At 36.4% G+C, this 17,748-nt stretch overlaps 1 long non-coding RNA gene across 1 annotated transcript in view; it reads left to right on the forward strand.

Moving 5' to 3' along the window:
- The window catches only part of LOC123001011 (uncharacterized), a 172,720-nt gene extending 156,539 nt beyond the window's left edge, over nt 1–16,181 (forward strand). Inside the window, exon 4 of the long non-coding RNA XR_006409451.2 lies at nt 15,809–16,181. This is a non-coding gene — a long non-coding RNA (uncharacterized LOC123001011). The remainder of the gene's footprint in view (nt 1–15,808) is intronic.
- The last annotated feature ends 1,567 nt before the right edge of the window (nt 16,182–17,748 follow it).

Raw genomic sequence — 17,748 nt, forward strand, 5'->3', positions numbered from 1 at the left:
TTAAGCATCTGCCTTGGGCTCAGGAGTGATCCCAGGGTCCTGGGATCCAGCCAGTGTCAGGCTCCTTGCTCAGTGGGGAGCGTGCTTCTCCCCCTCCGGGCTGGATGCTCATGTTCTCTTGCTCACTCTCTCTCTCTATCTCAAATAAATAAATAAAATCTTAAAAAAAAACCCTGACATATGGCAATATACTGTTATATTGTATAATCTAAAAATCTACTCTTTGCCACATTTTTATTATAGTATGTAAGTATTAATGTAGAGATACATTCATGTAAAGAATGTACTTAAAGTACCCCAATTGGGGCGCCTGGGTGGCACAGCGGTTAAGCGTCTGCCTTCGGCTCAGGGCGTGATCCCGGTGTTATGGGATCGAGCCCCACATCAGGCTCCTCCGCTATGAGCCTGCTTCTTCCTCTCCCACTCCCCCTGCTTGTGTTCCCTCTCTCACTGGCTGTCTCTATCTCTGTCGAATAAATAAATAAATAAATCTTGAAAAAAAAAAATCCTAGGTACACAAGGTTGGGGAAGGAGTGGGGGGGGGTGGAGGGCGGGGGGGGCGGTGGAGGAGAAATAAACCAAAATAGTAACCTGGGCTTTTGGATAAGTATCTCATTATTCCTGGTAGATTGTTAGATTGGGGATTATGTGAGTAATTTTAGATGGATTTTACCATAACATTCTAAGTGAAAATAAGCCTGTATTAATTCCCTGGGGTTTGCCATAGCAAAGAAGCACAAGTTTGGTGACTTAAAAAAATAAAAATGCATTCCCTCACAATTCTGGAGGCTAGAAGACTGAAATGAAATCAGAATGTTTACATGCCCATGCTCCCTCTGAAGCCTCTAGGGGAGGATCCTTTCTTGCCTCATGAGCTTTCAGTTGTTCCATCAATTCTTGGTGTCCCTTACCTTGTAGACGTATCCATCCAATCTCTACCTCTGTTGCCACATAGCATTCTACCTGCGTGTCTGTGTTCTGTTTTCCCTCTTACAGGTTACCAGTCATATTGGATTAAGGTCTATCCTAATTATTTCTTCTTAACTTGATTAAATCTGTCAGGACTGTTTGCAAATAAGATTGTACTGAGAGGCACTTGGTGTTAAGACCTTAATATATCTTTTTTGGGGACACATTTCAAACCATAACTATTCTAAAGGAGAAACCACACCCAGATGGTTCATTTATCTTTCTCCTGTTTGTTTGTATACATTCCAATTCTAGCTTTTACGGTTGTTTATCATGCTTTGTGTGTGTAAAATAAGGCCATTTTACATTTGAAAAGGGATTTGGTGTTACTTCATTCCTTCAACTTCTTGAAGGGCACTCACATCCCATGCTGGAAGATGCTACTAGTCCTATTTCTTCTCCTTGTACTCAGTGAGAGTAGCTGGTATTCACACACTAAATTCCCAAACAATGCTACCGTTTGAAAAATTACCAGTGATTTCCATAGTCCCACTGGTTATCAAGCTTATAGGAGTTATTCTCTTAGGGTCAATTTAGCAGTCATTGGCAAGTTGTTGAGATTTTTCTTCCATTATTAGCTTAGTGGGCATATTTAGTGTATAAATCCACTGAACCATAGCTCATAAACTTAGCTATCCTAAAGTAGAGTGACTGTAACACAAAGTCATCTCCCAAATACATTAGCATTAAAATAAAACATCAAAGTGGCCTTTTCTCTGCAAACCTCCTGTTTCAAAGACAATTTAAATGTGAATTTTGTCTTTTTTTTTTTCTGCTAAAATGTTGGAGAAGGCATTCAAAGGTTTCTCTTGACTCTCTTTTGTTTCCTGCAGTAAAATGAATCAAATAGTTCAATAAAAATCTTAACACCAAAAAGAGAAAAGAAGAAAGCTGTATATTGCCAGGAAATTAAACAATACTATACCTGGAAGGGATCACACTGGGATAGCTAATTAAACATTTGAAATCTTGGATGTATGAATTTATAATATTTGCTTCAAGCTTCGTTGCTTTTCTTGTTCTTTTTAATATAATTTACCAGCATTAAGGTCATATGAAGTTAATATATTAAACACACGCACACACCATGGTTCCACAAAGATAACAATATAGGCTGTATTGAATTTGGAGAAGTGTTGAAGAGGTGTAGATTTTAAACTCCTGCAGATAAAAGGATTTCTTTTTTATACACAGACTCTGGGAAAATGTAATTTATATGTAAGATATGTTTCCTGATGACAATTTATTCGACAAAATTTTTTAGCACTTACTATATGCAAAACTCCATGTTAAGTGCTATCAGGGACAGAAGTATGGCATTAAAGAGGAAAAAAATTATAATGTTTGAAAATGTGATGGAAACATCAAAGGTAAATGAAATTAGCTATGTAAATTGTGAAACATTAGTCCTCAGTACTCCATAGCTTCAATGAAAGTATAAAAATTCTACCATCTCTCAAGATAGAAAATAAATCTTGTCCAAATGATTAGTCCTACTTAGCCTACCAACCCTTCTCTTGCCAATATACATATTTTCATCACACTATGCTGTTAGGAGGAATTTAAAGACCAATTACATAATTTCTGCTCTTCAGCTCCCAGGCATACCTGGAATTTGTAGGAACTTTTAGTTTCAAGGTTTTGTTTTTGTTTGTTCTTATTTTAAGTTCATTTCTGTAAAATTCAACCAAGGAGTTCCCATACTCTGAAAATGCTAGAGTGAAATCTGGATTAGTAGTCCCATCTGGGATTTGTGGTAAGCAGTTCATTCTGGAAAAGAAAGATTGAATGGTATAGATGTCAGTTAGAAATATTTTTCTCACACATCAAACTAAAATTCTTTAAATATTCCAAAATTCCACTGAACTATATTTGTTTCTGTAGCCCTTCCTCTTAACTACCTATCCTAAATAATCCAGCAACTATCTCCCTAAACTAGAATTTAAGAATCTGATTAGGAAACTCAATTTCTTTAGAAAATTGCATTCTACTGGATATAACATTAAAGTATTTAATATAGATTTGAAACTCACTTGAAACTCATTGTCAGCTGGGTTTACCATGTGTTGTTTTTTTTGTTTGGTTTTTAAGATTTTTAAAATTTATTGACATTGACAGAGACGCAGTGAGAGGGGGAACACCAGCAGGGGGAGTGGGAGAGGGAGAAGCAGGCTTCCCGCTGAGCAGGGAGCCTGATGTGGGGCTTGATCCCAGGACCCTGGGATCATGACCTGAGCCAAAGGCAGATGCTTATCGACTGAGCCATCCAGGCGCCCCTACTATGTGTTTTAATATATACTTGGCTCCATATATTACTCCTTCCCTTTATAAACTATCATAATCCCAATCTACTATCGAGAATCATAGAAACAATGGATGGCAAAAGATGAACAAGAATGGAACATTCTCATGCTGACCTCTCAGTTCCTCCATCTACTGAATTATTTGTTTTTTTTTTTTTTTTTTTTTGAATGTTTATAAGGAGACAGACCCTGTCCTAGATGGCAGTATACAGAACTAACAAGAGAGCAGAGGTTCCTGCCTTTAAGTAACTTGTCTTCTGGGTGGAAGAAGTAGGTAATGAACAAGAAAATATATAAACACAATACTTTCAGAAATTTAAAAGGGTTGTAAACCCAATAACTCATAGAAATGTAAGAGAATGAGCAGTAACTCTATGGAAGACCTCTCCTAGGAGACCTACATGAAGAAGAGGATTTGGCTGTGCAAAGAACATTGAGCCCTTAGCCAGAGAAATATTTAATGTCAAAGACCAAAGATTGGAACAAGCTGTTCAAGGAATAGCAAGAAGGCCAGTATGGCCCACATGGAGAGAGTAAGGTAAGAGAAAGAAAGGGAGGTACTTCCACCCCTTGAAGAGCCTTGTGAGCTGTGGTTTAAAAACAAAACAAAAACAAAAACAAAAAAAACCCAAAATGGGTTTTATTTCAAATAAAATACATTAGAAGATACTAGAAGATTTTAAGGCAAAGAGGTGATCTGAAAGGTATTTTAAAAATTTATTCTGGCCACTTTATGGTGAATGAATTTCAAGGAGATGCATTCCTTAGGGTAGATACTAATGTCTGTAATTGGGAGTCCCCTAATTCAATAGAGCATATACGATGAAAGTTTATTTCTTAGGTGGAGAGGGAGATAGGTGTTGTCATTCTCCATTATCTCTATTATAATATCTCCATTATCTCCACTGACACTGTTCACACGTATCAGGTCTATATTCCAGCCAACAGAGGATAAAAGAAAGAAAACGAAGGGTAAGCAGCAATCAAGAAATCGCCTTAATATCCTCAGCATCCTCCGTGGTCTGCTACAGATTGATCCAGCCATAGAATTCAGCCCTTGTATTCAGGGCCCAGCCAGCCAGCTAAAAAACACCTCTCTCCTTTTTTGTGTAGCTCACCCTTTAACGAATGAACACTTGGTATGCTGCTAATGTTGTAGGCTACAGGAGTCAAATCACTTCAAATCTTACCTCCATATTTGCTAAGCTGTGTGACATTGAGTAAATAACTTAAACTATCTGTTCATTTTCCACACCTGTAAGTAGGACACAATGACACCTACCTTTAAAAACTGTTATAGTGAATAGTTATTATAGATAACTGTAATTTATAATTAGACATTATGTAAATACATTATGATTGTGCTAGGCAGGCAGTGCATGCGCAGTAAGTGCTAAAATTTACATCTTTGAGAGGTTTTGGAGTTTATGCCTTAGCAGAACACATATCCTAAAAGGGAGTATCAGTCATTCCTTTTAATAATCCTTTGATCTTTTATAGAAGTCAGTGTCTAGCCACCCCTGTTTGGTAATTTGTTCTATTGCCTAACTTATCTTCCTCTCCAAAGAAAGAGGTGCCAAAGATAGGAAAAATGTCCTTCCATTTTGCTATACAAAAATTATCTAACATTGAAAATATTTATTTGCTCCTGGGGTTGCCAGTGAGATCTTTTTTGATGCTGTCACTGCTTGCTCATAGCATTTAATTTAGATCTATTTCTAACAGTCTGATCTGCCTCATTGTTACTTCGATCTGTGTTCTTTCAGCTTGGAGTTAGAAATGCTTTTATAGGGTGAGTGACTGGTGATAGCTGGCTCATGCCTCATGAATTATCTCTGGAAAGAGGAAACTGTAGTTGGTAGGGAGTAACAAAGATCCAAAAAAAAAAAAAAAAAAAGGTGTTGCTGTCCCATTTCCAGGAAGGAATGGAAGAGTTCTGTTTTTGTGGGTACCCAAACAGATTTTGCAGAATTCAGTATATTTAATGAGACTGGCTTGACATAGAAAGTTGAGAAAAAGATAAAGCAGGATCAGCAATGGTCAGTAACAAAGTATTCAGGATCATGGGACATGAGGAAAGAGCAGTACGAAGAAGACCTGAAGGCTTGACTAAGAGAGTTACCAGTGAGAAAAGCTATATGAGGACCTTCACACAGCATCTCTGGGACAATAAGCCATGTTTGGGAGGGAAGGAGAAGAGAATTGAAATTCACGCAAATACAACTGAAAAGTATGGATGGGGGTGGAGTTAGACATCCAAAAATGAATGTTAAAATATATTTTTCTTTGGAGATAAGGGGAATTGCTCAGGAATAATGTGATAAGTACACATACACATGAAACTTGCAACTGTTTTGTGGGAATCCTTAAAGCTCTCCCAAAGGCAGTAAGAGAGAAGAGAAGCAGGCGTATTGTCCTTATGTGTATTCTAAATGCCAATTTTATTATAGCTACTTAGAAAAAAGGCTTGAATTTGCCCAAATTGAATTAATGCCTTCCTCTCTTGTTCATCATTCTTGTAGAAGAAAAGAACTGGAGATTACATTTGGTAGAAAAGCATGATCTCAGGATATACTTCCCAGGAGAGCTGTATACAGGACCAAATAGAAAAAGGGATTTGAATAGGAAGGCATGTTTTAATTACATGATTACAAGTGGCTGTAAGTTGCTTTCTGCAGGATGAGCAATTTAGTGTATACATTCAAATGGTAATACCTCTCATAAAATGAATTTTAGAAAAAATGTAGAAGAATATGTGAAAGCCCTCTGGTAGGAATGTTGTAAGCAAGACAGAAAACTCAGAAACCATAAAAAGACTGATAGATTTGACAACATGCAAGTTAGAATGTCTGTATGACAATTATACCCAAACAAAATAAACAAAAAATAGATTGAGAAAATGTAGTTATGATAGTTATAATAAATGCTCATTTAATATTTCTTTAATATTTGACAGGGTTCTATATTTGTTTTCCCCTGGGTTTATCTTTTTTAATCAATGTCAAAGATTATAAGTAGTCTATTCACAAAGAGGAAATAGGAATGGTCCATGATCAAATGAAAAGAAGCTCTAATTATGTGACAGGAAAGTACAATAAAAAAACAAGGGAATAGTGATCGAGCTTTTAAATTTAAAACAAACCACATCAAAGCCATTTATTCCAGCAACAGTGTATAGAATTGGGCTCTCTGATAGGTCACTCTGGGAACGCGAGTTGCTACAACCTTGCTATAATCTTAAAAATAAATTGTAAGGTGTATGATCTGTAGTCTTAAAAGTCTTTTTAGAATCTTATAAACAAAAGTGCTTCTCTATAAAGGTTCTTAAATTTTTTTTTTTAAATTGTGTAAGGGGAAATTATAAAACCCTGAATATCAGTATAGTACAAAGAATATTGTATTGATTTTGGTATAAAAGGAAAATTCAGAAAAATACAGAAACTAAAAATAGCAGATCAAGGCAGAGGAGCAAAGGTTGATATCATTATTACCAAAATCCAAGTATAGCTGCCCATAGCTTGAAAGGTGAGTATTCAGGAGCTGAGGTTTTGTGTTTTTGTGTCTTTGTGGGTTTTTGGAGATGAATTTTAATTGGAAAGGAATATGAGCTTTATTTAAGAGGCTGGCTACCTGGGAAGAAGGTGGACTCTTATCCAAAAGTGAACTCCAAGATTTCTGCCTGGCCCAAAGATTTTTAAAGGGGTTTAGGGCAGTTAATCAGTTAAAGGTAGGGCACCTGGGTGGCTCAGTGGTTTAAGTGTGGGACTCTAGATCTCAGTGCAGGTCTTGATCTCAAGATCCTGAGCTCAAGCCCTGTGTTGGCTCCGTGATGGGCGTGGAGCCTACTTAAAAAAATAAAATAAAATAAAAATCAGTTAAAGGAGTACATTGGTCTGTGACAAGTTTCCATGGCGCCTGTTATAGACATTATCGTGGTGCTCGGAGGTTGTACAAAGGGGTCTGGTTCCTTGGTTCCCCGGGGTGGAGCAGGACAGCCTGGTGACACAGAAGTGATCTGTTCTTTCTAGTAAAGAATGCATGATCTATAAATATACAAAGAAAGGTTTAATGAATCACATGGGCAAAACTTAGACTACCACATTGGCTAGGGGGCCCAGGTGGCTTCACCATGGCCAGCAAAGCCACATGGTGACATTGTGCTCAGCTGGAGAATGTTACCTAAGATATTAAAAAAAAAAAAAAATGGCTAGGAGTAGATCAAGGAAGAAAATGAGAAGCAGTAAGCTGGAAATGGAAATTCAAGGATTTCTGGGTCAAGATACTAGATTTCAAAATTGAGCTCAACTCTTGATTTTCCTTTTTCTTATCTGAAAAATGGAGATAAAATACTAAAATCACAGGGCTGTTATAAGAATGAAAACAGGTAACTTTAAATCACTCAGTATAGCTCTTGGTAGAGCATAAGTACTCAATTTAGGGGAAGAATAGCTACAGCTCTGAAGAGTCTCCCAGTCCCAGCTTCACTAGGGCTGATCTCCATACTGAGATCACAGGTTGGCACAGTATCAGGAGAGAAAGCCTGACCCATTGTTCATGCCAAACATGCAGATGAGGAAAAGTGCTATTTTGAGTTTAGTTACTTTGAAATATTGTTATTTTTCAGATACTTCCTGAGCACATAAATATTCATGAGTGCAAATCAAATATTGTAGTTATCATCCAAATTAAAAAATGGAGCACCCCTTAAGAGGAAAATATGTTTAAAAATATACTTTTTAAAGTTTAGTACCTTTGGTGTAAAATATAAAGCTTCAAAAGTATGTTGAAATTTTTGAAGCTAATTTTTTTTTTCCAACAGCAAACAAAGAAACTAAGACTGTTTCTAAAATTTCTTTGTAGGAAATAGGAATAAAAAAGTGCTTTTGTCATCACTTTGGGAAAGCTTTTTCACAAAACCTCTCCCTACCCAGCACAACCACCACCAAAAGAGCCTGGAGTTGAAATTTTATGCAAAGAGTTCATGAAACAAAATCACAAAAGAAACACTGATTCATACAAATAGGTTTTCTTTATACAAAAAGGGAGGCAGGGCTTTGCAAGTTCCGTGAGTTTTTCGGCATGTTTTTTTCTATAGATGTGTAGCGTTGAGCAATGGCTAGCTGCATAGCAACATGTAGGAAAATTCTTTATCCATTTTAGCTGTTTATTGACTTTTTTTAAAATTCCAACTAATCATCTATAACATTTTTATTGCAGATTTAGAATGTATTTTATAGTAGAGTTTCATTTTCAGCTGAAATGTAATAGTCTATAGATTTATAAAGGTATGTTACATTTGAGAGAGCAATTCCAACTTTTAAGAATGAATCCTAAGGCAGTAGTTAACTATGTATGTGTTAAATGACAATGGTATTCATAATAGCCTTTTTTAATAAGTGAAAATAAGGAATCAACATAAGTGTCCTATAATAGAAGATATGCTTAATAAATCATTGGATACCTACAGAACCTTCATGATTGAGTCATTAAGAAAAAGTGTTATAAATCAATATTTATTTGAGAAGTTTGCAATGCCTTGATAAGTGAAAAAAAGATTCCTTAGTGTGTGAAATAGTTCATACATGCATATACAGGAACAAGCAAAAATATACTGGATAATGATCTTAATGAAGATAACTACTGTGAAAAATATTTCTATTTATCTTAGGGAATATTTTAAAAATATGTTGCTAATGTACTCATTCTCATTGTTTCTAAAATCAATAAATACTGCTTTTTAGTCACAAAAAATAGGATTTTAAAAGTAATGACAGCTAAGATTTATTGATTTTATTGTGTGCCAGGACCTATCTAAGCATATACTGTGCATTTTTTTATTAATACTTTTAACAACCTTATCACATTAATACTACCATTTTTTTTAAATTGACATATGAAAATTTGGGCACAGAGCATGGACACAGGAGAGGTAATCAGGAGGCCTGACTTCAGATACAATTCTGAAACTTAATTAAACATATAATGTATACACATTAATGGCCAGGCGATGCAGTTGTGTGGGCATGTGAGAGAGAGAGAGAGAGCGCGAGTGAGAGCCTCTTGTTTAGATAGCCCAAGGCTGGTTTAGATGTTCCCTGCTGATCTCGGGGTTCCAATGATATACACAGAAAATCTCTGCCATAGCACCCAACGTTCTTTATGCTCTTGGTTAATTTGTATATATATTTGCCTTTAGACTTGGTAAGTTATTTGAGTACAAGATTATATTTTGTATCCTCAGCATCCAGGAAAATGCTTGTCAAATGTGAGATCTTCAATAAATGTGTTGAATGAATGCATATAATTCAAACATATTCCTAACATGTATAAAATTACATTCTGCTTAACACGATTCACGAATCTGCGTGGGTGGGATGTTTCAAAATAATTAGTTGCAAGCCCTTCAAATGAGAGAAGAAAGCATGTCTTTGTTTCTCTGTATTCTCTCTCCCACTGAAAACAATTGTAAAGTAAAATCAGCAGGCACCCACAGATCATTAATTTTAAGAAAGGGAGTCTTTCAAGATGATGCATAAAAATTTTCTTGTCTGAGAGGGAAATTTGGGAGGCAAAACAAAAGAACTAGATCTCTAGATCCTACCATAGAGGAATGACTATATTCAAAATCTTAAATTTTGTTAAAAAGGAAATATTAAAGGGGAAATAGAGATGGAGTAAGAATGAATTGCACTAATTTGAGGAACCCTCACATTGCAAAGTCATTTGTGGGTTTCAGTCAGGTGGTATTTCAATCATGATGAAGTTTTGTTTTTGTTTTCGTTGTTTGTGTTAGTCCAGGTTCGTTACATAAGAAAGATACAAAGTTAAAGTAGAAGATTGAAATTTAGGCAGGGTCTTTATCATGAATTTATGTTATAACACCCCACTTCCCTGCCCCGTCTGACTTTTGTCAACAAATACCAATTGAAAAGTGGCAGGCACAGAAAAGCAAATATTTTAGTTCTTCAAGAGTAAGAAGGAAAATAAGTGTTCAAGTTAAGAATGTTATTGAAATTAAACTAGTGTGAATAGAGATGAAGAATCATAATTATTAAATTTCAGATGATCAAACTTTTACTTTAAAAATTCCCCACTGATGGTGATGTTTTTAAATCCTATTTGAATGAACACATGGATTTAATCAAGTTCTTTATAACAGAAAAATTTGAAATAAGCATCTGCAATGCAGGCATACCTCATTTTATTGCCCTTTATTGTGCTTCTCAGATACCATGCTTTCTACAAATTGAAGGTTCGTGGCAACCTTACATCGAGTAAGTCTGTTTGTACCATTTTCCCAGCAGCATTTGCTCACTTTATGTCACATTTTGGTAATTCTCACAGTATTTCAAATATTTCATTATTTCATTTGTCATGGTGATCTGTTATCTGTCATCTTTGATGTTACTAGTGGAATCATTACGGGACACCACGAACCGCAACCTTATAAGATTGAACATAATACATGCTCTGTGTGTTCAGACTGCTCCACCAACCGCCTTTACCCTTTCTCTCTCCCTCTCCTCTGGCCTCTGACTCCCAATGTTGAAATTAGGCCAGTGAATAATGCTGCAATGGCCTCTATGTGTTCAAGTGAAAGGAAGAGTCACGCATCTCCCACTTTAAGTCAAAAGCTAGAAATGATTTAGCTGAGTGAGGAAGGCATGTCAAAAGCCAAGATAGGCCAAAAGCTAGGCTTCTTGTGCCAAACAGTTAGACAAGTTGTGAATGCAAAGGAAAAGTTCTTGAAGGAAACTAAAAGTGCTACTCCAGTGAACACATGAACGATGGTAAAGTGAAACAGCCTTGTTGCTGATGTGAAGACAGCTTTAGTGGTCTGGAGAGATCACACCAGCCATAATATTCCCTTAAGCCAGCACCTAACTCTGTTCACATCTGTGAAGCCTGAGAGAGGTGAGCAAGTTGCAGAGGTAGGCTTATGAGGTTTTTGTTTGTTTTGTTTTTTAAAGTGGTTTCCAGGGACGCCCTCGTGGCACAGTCCTTAAGCGTCTGCCTTCGGCTCAGGACGTGATCCTGGCGTTATGGGATCGAGCCCCACATCAGGCTCCTCTGCTATGAGCCTGCTTCTTCCTCTCCCACTCTTCCTGCTTGTGTTCCCTCTCTCGCTGGCTGTCTCTATCTCTGTCGAATAAATAAAATCTTAAAAAAAAAAAAAATAAAGTGGTTTCCATAAGGAAAAGTGCAGGGGTAAGCAGCAAGTACTGATGGAGAAGCTGCGGCGAGTTATCCAGAAGATCTAACTAGGATCATTAAGGGAGGTGGTTTCACTAACCAACAGCTTTTCAGTGTAGACAAACAGCCTTCTATTTGAAGAAGATACCATCTAGGATTTTCACATCTAAGAAGAGAAGTCAGCGCCTGGCTTCAAAGCTTCAAAAGACAGGCTAACTCTCTTGTTGGGGGCTAATGCAGCTGGTAATCTTAAATTGAAGCCAATGCTCACTTACCATTCTGAAAATCCTAGGGCCCTTAAAAATTATGATTAGTCTACTTCGCCTGTGCTTTATCCATGAACCAACAAAGCCTGGATGACAGCACATCTATTTACAATGAGATTTACTGAATATTTAAGCTAATGATTGAGACATACTGCTCAGAAAGAAAAAAAAAATCTTTCAAAATACTACTGCTCAACAACAATGCACCTGGTCACCTGAGAGAGCTGATGGAGATCTGCAGCAATCATGCTGTCTCATGCTTGCTGAGACCACATCCATTCTGCAGCCCATGGATCAAGGAACCATTTTGACCTGTCTACCAACATTGTTTCCAGAAGTTCCAGGGATTGTTTTAGGATCTGTTTCAGCATCCGTTAAGTGATGACTCTTCCCACCCGGTCTACAGTTCTTCTGTCTAAACACAGCAGCCCCATGGGAAACTATGGCACTTATTGTTGGCCCTCCTATTCCCAAGAAGTGAAGGTCAGTTGAGGTTAGTATATAGGAGCATGTTGTAGCTACTCTTAGTTTTAGTGCTAGCAGCTTGAAGCAGTCATCTTAAGCAAAGGCTATCCAAACATATTTGTTAAATAAGGATCATACATAAAAATAATACTAGTAAATATGACGTCATAATGAGATTTTTTTGTTGTTAGATTTCCTGTGTGCTTTAATCAGTTGCACAGTGCGGTAGGATTTATTAGTGGGCTTCACAGCTCCAACTTGATGCCCTAAAACAAAACAAAAATACGCCGATTTTGGAGGAGTAGGATGGAGACAGGAATTGTTTAGGCAGAGCCTCAGAGATCTATCCAGTAAAGGCCAACATCAAGGTTTTACATATCTTAGCCCACTTTGAGACTTTAAAGCATGAAAGGAGTACAGGTCTGTATAGCTCCTAAGTAAAAGCAAAAGAGTTGCAGGAGTACCCACACACGCAATGGGAGAACAAAACATCTTAAAACACAAGCGCTTTCAGTGGTGGCCAAGGATATTGTCTTCCCCTGAAAAGAAAAGCATGACGCTATCCCTTGGTGAACTGGAACAGCAGTGTTAGTTTTTCATCAACAGCAGGAATTTTTGAGCATGGTATATATCAGATATAAAGTGTCTGCCTAAATCCTAACTTGCTTATGTAATAGAGCCTCACTAAAAGTTTATGCTAGGACTATCCTCTAAGGGGCTCAATCAAGTAGCTGAATATTGTAGGCCTCTTTTGTATCTCATACTCAGTGTTTCCTTTCCTGGTTCTCATGCTGCAGTATAAAATAAATGAGACTAAAACATTTTTGTGGTTAGCTGAAAGATGTCCGTGATTTTTAAAAAAATCATTCAAATCCTAAATAGAACATTAAAATTCCTCTAAAGTTAACTATGAAAATGCTTTACAAATACACCATAATCTCCATTATCTTTAGTAGAATCCCAGACCATAATCTTTACAATTTAGGTTTAGAGAATTATTTATTTACAATGACTATTCAGGAGAAAGGGGGGAAATTTATAACACAGGTAATAATATTTTGCTTTTTTGAATTTTCCAACAACATATGCCTTTCTGTGCAATATTCCATGCTGATGGAGTCTTGAGGGATTTAGTTTTATTGATAGAAGAAGGGAGAATGGAGTCTGCCATGTGGATAATTTATTTGATTTCACTATGCTGCATGTTTTTATAAGAAAAACTTAAAAGAAAATTAAACTCATTTAGAAAGCACATAAATTGTTTTTGCAACAAAGCAATTAAGGAAACCTGCCTATCCAAAGTGATGGGTAATATTCTAAGCACAAAAAGGGCTAAATTGCTTTCTGTTTGGAAATTGTATGCTATCTCGCAAGGTTTAATAAGAAAGGGGTGTTTGGGATTAATGTGAAGATTCAGTGTTGTCTGTTATTTATGAGTTATTAAGAATTTGCTACAAATTTTAAAGTTAGAATCCATTCAAAAACATTTATGAATGATTTGTCTTCTGAATGTTCCTGAAACTTAGCAAAAATATTTTAAACCAAACCTCAACAATTAAAATTCAGTGATTACCTTCTATTACTTATACAGATATAAGCAGAGTAGAATATATATCTCAATTGACCTTTAATATAGAGCATTCACCACAAATTAAACATAAATGGTTTCAGAAAGTCCTTTTAATGTCTCCACACTTTGCCCAACATTGTATTTAGCAGACACAGTTTATGTGTGGTGTTTTTTTTCCGTAAAAAATGATGTACATAAAGAATAGAATCAAGACAGAGTATGGCATGTGTAATTACGTGCATAGTTCACACTGTGAAGAATGAAGGGGTAATATAAAGGAAGCCAATAATAAATACAGGGGTCAGGTAATGAGAACAACCAGTTATGTTAAAAAAATTTATATACATCCACTCATGGGCAACATCATTCCAATGAAGAACTTTAAATCTAAAATTGATATGGTCAAATTAGCATAGATTGTTTTAATAGGCATTAGGAGGATAGATTTGAGGAAAACAAGAGCTATGTTAGAGCTAAGGAGACCAGTTAGGAGATTATTATGGTAATAAAGAATCTTACTGAGTACAGCCTGACCTAGGACAGTAGTAATATGGATAAAAAGGTGACAAAATCTAAGATTTTATATATATATATTATATATTATATATATATATATAATATATAATATATATATATATGATGTGGTCATGGGATAAGGCGAGTAGAGGACTCTAAATTAGTGTGGTGGTGGAGAGGATACTGGAAATATCAGCTGAGAAAATGAAGGCAAATTTATGATGATACTTATAAGCAGATAAGGGGCATCTGGGCATCCTTTAAACATGTGACTCTTGGTTTACGACTCAGGTCGTGATCTCAGTGTTGTGAGATTGAGCTCTGCCTCAGGCTCCACCCTCAGTAAAGAGTTGGCTTGAGATTCTCGCTCCCTTTGCCCCTCCCGCTGTGCTTCCATGTGCGTGCGCTCTCTCTCTCTCAAAAAAATGAATCTTTAAAAAAAAAAAAAAGCAAATAAGATATGGAAACATACTCTATGAATATTTTTTAATTTTTTTTCCCCAAAATACTTAATGCAGTGTTAGAAATGGAAAACTATATATATTAAGAATTTTCATTATAGACAGGTAATTAATTTTACTGAGTGTAATGTGTATGAGGTACTGGACACATATATATGGGCAGTATTCATGTACTGGAACTAGACACTATTATATAATATATACATATAATGTGTTTATAGTGTGTGTATATATGTGTGTGTGTATATATGTGAGGTATAAATGTATATTTCTACCATGATTCTACCAATTCAGTATTATGTTTTCTGATTAATAAAAATGTATTAAGGTTAAAATATATGAAATAATTAGCCAAAGTTCAAGCATCTAGAAAATGCCCATGATGGGATTGTTACAGAGACTAACTCAAAAAATCACTACTTTAGAATAATGTTTTGAGTTATTACATAATTTTCCTTCTCATAATTGTTTTTTACCCTGGGATGAATAGATATCCAAGGTTACTTACAGCTCTGAGCTGCTTTTCTCTCAGGGCCCATCAACCATAAAACTCCATTCAGAGTGTTTTTAGAGCTGCTCCTAAGATTTTATTCTACAGATAAAGGTTACTGCTTCTGGCTACGTAGTGTGTTAGGTATAGATAAATGAGAAAGAGTGAGGGCACCTGGGTGGCTCGGTTAGGCATCTGTCTTCAGCTCAAGTCATGATCCCAGAGTCCTGGGATCGAGTCATATGTCGGGCTCTCTACTCAACGGTGAGCCTGTTTCTCCCTCTTCCCACTCATGCTCTCTCACTATCTCTGTCTCTCAGGTAAATAAATAAAATCTTTTTTAAAAAATGAGAAAGTGTGAAAGAGAGAGGGAGTGGAGTAGGTAAAGGGCAACAAGAAAGAGGGACAAACATTGGTTGTCTCCCAAAGAGCAAATTTCTCCCTGAGTTGCAGAATTGCAGTAAGTATGGGACAGAAAACTTTTACCTTCAAGAGAGTGGTACTTTCCTGTAGCCACTCAGCATGAATCATAAATATTTTAATCCATTTATGGTAATTACATTTCTCTTTTTCAGTTTTGTGATGCAGAGCCCAGAACCATCTCTGGGAATGAAGGATTTATTCTCCTGGCTGTCAAATGTGCTCTCAGTAGATACCCCACAGCTATCAGTGCTCTTTGAGGATTGCTTTGGTTCAAGACAGATGACTCACCAAAGGTAAGGTCTTTTTCCAGCAGCAGCCTATATTAATGCTTAAGTAGCTTGAATGTAAGAAAGCCCAGAAATTTCACCCCAACATGGGAAACTCTGAAAAGTCTATCCCATTTCCAAAGCTTCCTGTGGGTCAGAGGAGGCCTTCATGCTCCTGATTGAAGCCCAACTCCACCCTCTGTCCAATCCTGTTTCCTCTCACTAAGCGTTTTCATAGGTGTTGATCTCAAGAGGACTCCCTAATGAAGGTCCTGCATACTAATGTCTAGCTCACAACTACTCCCTGGGGAGTTCAACCTGCAACTGCTAGTGATTGCCTTAAATTAGGTAGGCATATGAACTAGTTCAATTAACGAGGTGCAAAGGACAATATACTAGAAAAAAAAAATTCTTTTTCAATACAAATACAGAATATTGAGAAGGCTGTATTTTAAAAGGCTTTATTTATTCAAAAATATACTAACTAAAATGGAAGGTTAGTTGTTTAAATACAGTTATCATTTCTAAATGCCACTGAGCCCACAGATGCATTTGATAACGTTGAAGACCTCCTTTAATTATTAAGGGACAACTCCAAAGAGATTCTCCCAACCCAGTCCCTCATGATGTCCGTCAACCCTAAGTAGAAAACTATGATTTAGTTGTTTATTTGTTGGTGTTTTAATTGAGGTATAGTGGGAACACAGTGTTACATTAGTTTCAGGTACTCAACATAGTGATTTAGTAGGTCTGTATGTTATGCTGTTCTCACCACAAGTGTAGTTACACCTCTCATCATACAATGCTATTACAATACCATTGACTATATTCCCTATGCTGTACCTTTTATCCTGTAACTTATTCCATAACTGGAGGCCTGTACTTCCCACTGCTCTTCACCCATTTTGCCCATTACCCTACTCCCTTCTCTTTTGCAACCACCAGTTAATTCTCTGTATTTATGAGCTTGTTTCTGCCTCTTGTGTTTGCCTCTTGGTTTGTTTTGATTTTTTAGATTCCACATATAAGTGAAATCCTGTAGTATTTGTCTTTCCCTGTTTGACTTATTTCACTTAGCATAATGCCCTCTATGTCCATCCGTGTTGTTGGAAATGGCAAGATCTCTCTCTCTCTCTCTTTTTGTGGCTGAGTAACATTCCATTGAGTGTAGTATATGTGTGTGTGTGTGTGTGTGTGTGTGTGTGTGTGTATACATATATATACCACATCTATATCTATCCATCTGTTGATGGACACTTGGGTTGCTTCCTTTTCTTGGCTGTTATAAATAATGCTGAATAAACAAAGGAGGGTATATATCTTCTTGAATTAGTGTTTCTGTTTTCTTTGGATAAATACTCAGTAGGGGAATTATTGGATTGTATGATATTTCTACCATTAGTTTTTTTGAGGAAACTCCATATTGTTTGCCACAATGACTGCACAAATTTACATTCTTACCAACAATGAATTGATGGTTTCTTTTTCTTCACATCCTAACCAATACTTTTTATTTCTTGTCTTTTTGATACTAGGCATTTTAATGGATCATTGTGCTTTTGATTCGCCGTTCCCTAATGATTAGTAATGTCAAGCATTCTTTTATGTGTCTATTGGTTGTCTGTACATCTTTTTTGGAAAAATGCCTATTCAGGTCATCTGTCCATTTTCTAATCGAGTTGTGGTTTTTGTTGAGTTGTATAATTTCTTTATATATTTTGAATATTAACCACTTTTCAGATATATCTTTTACAAATCTCTTCCTGCACATTAGGGAGTATATTGCCATTTCTTTTTGATAATGGTTTCCTTCATTATGCAAAAGT

This window comes from Ursus arctos, unplaced genomic scaffold, assembly GCF_023065955.2.
Source record: "Ursus arctos isolate Adak ecotype North America unplaced genomic scaffold, UrsArc2.0 scaffold_12, whole genome shotgun sequence".
Classification (NCBI taxonomy): domain Eukaryota; kingdom Metazoa; phylum Chordata; class Mammalia; order Carnivora; family Ursidae; genus Ursus; species Ursus arctos.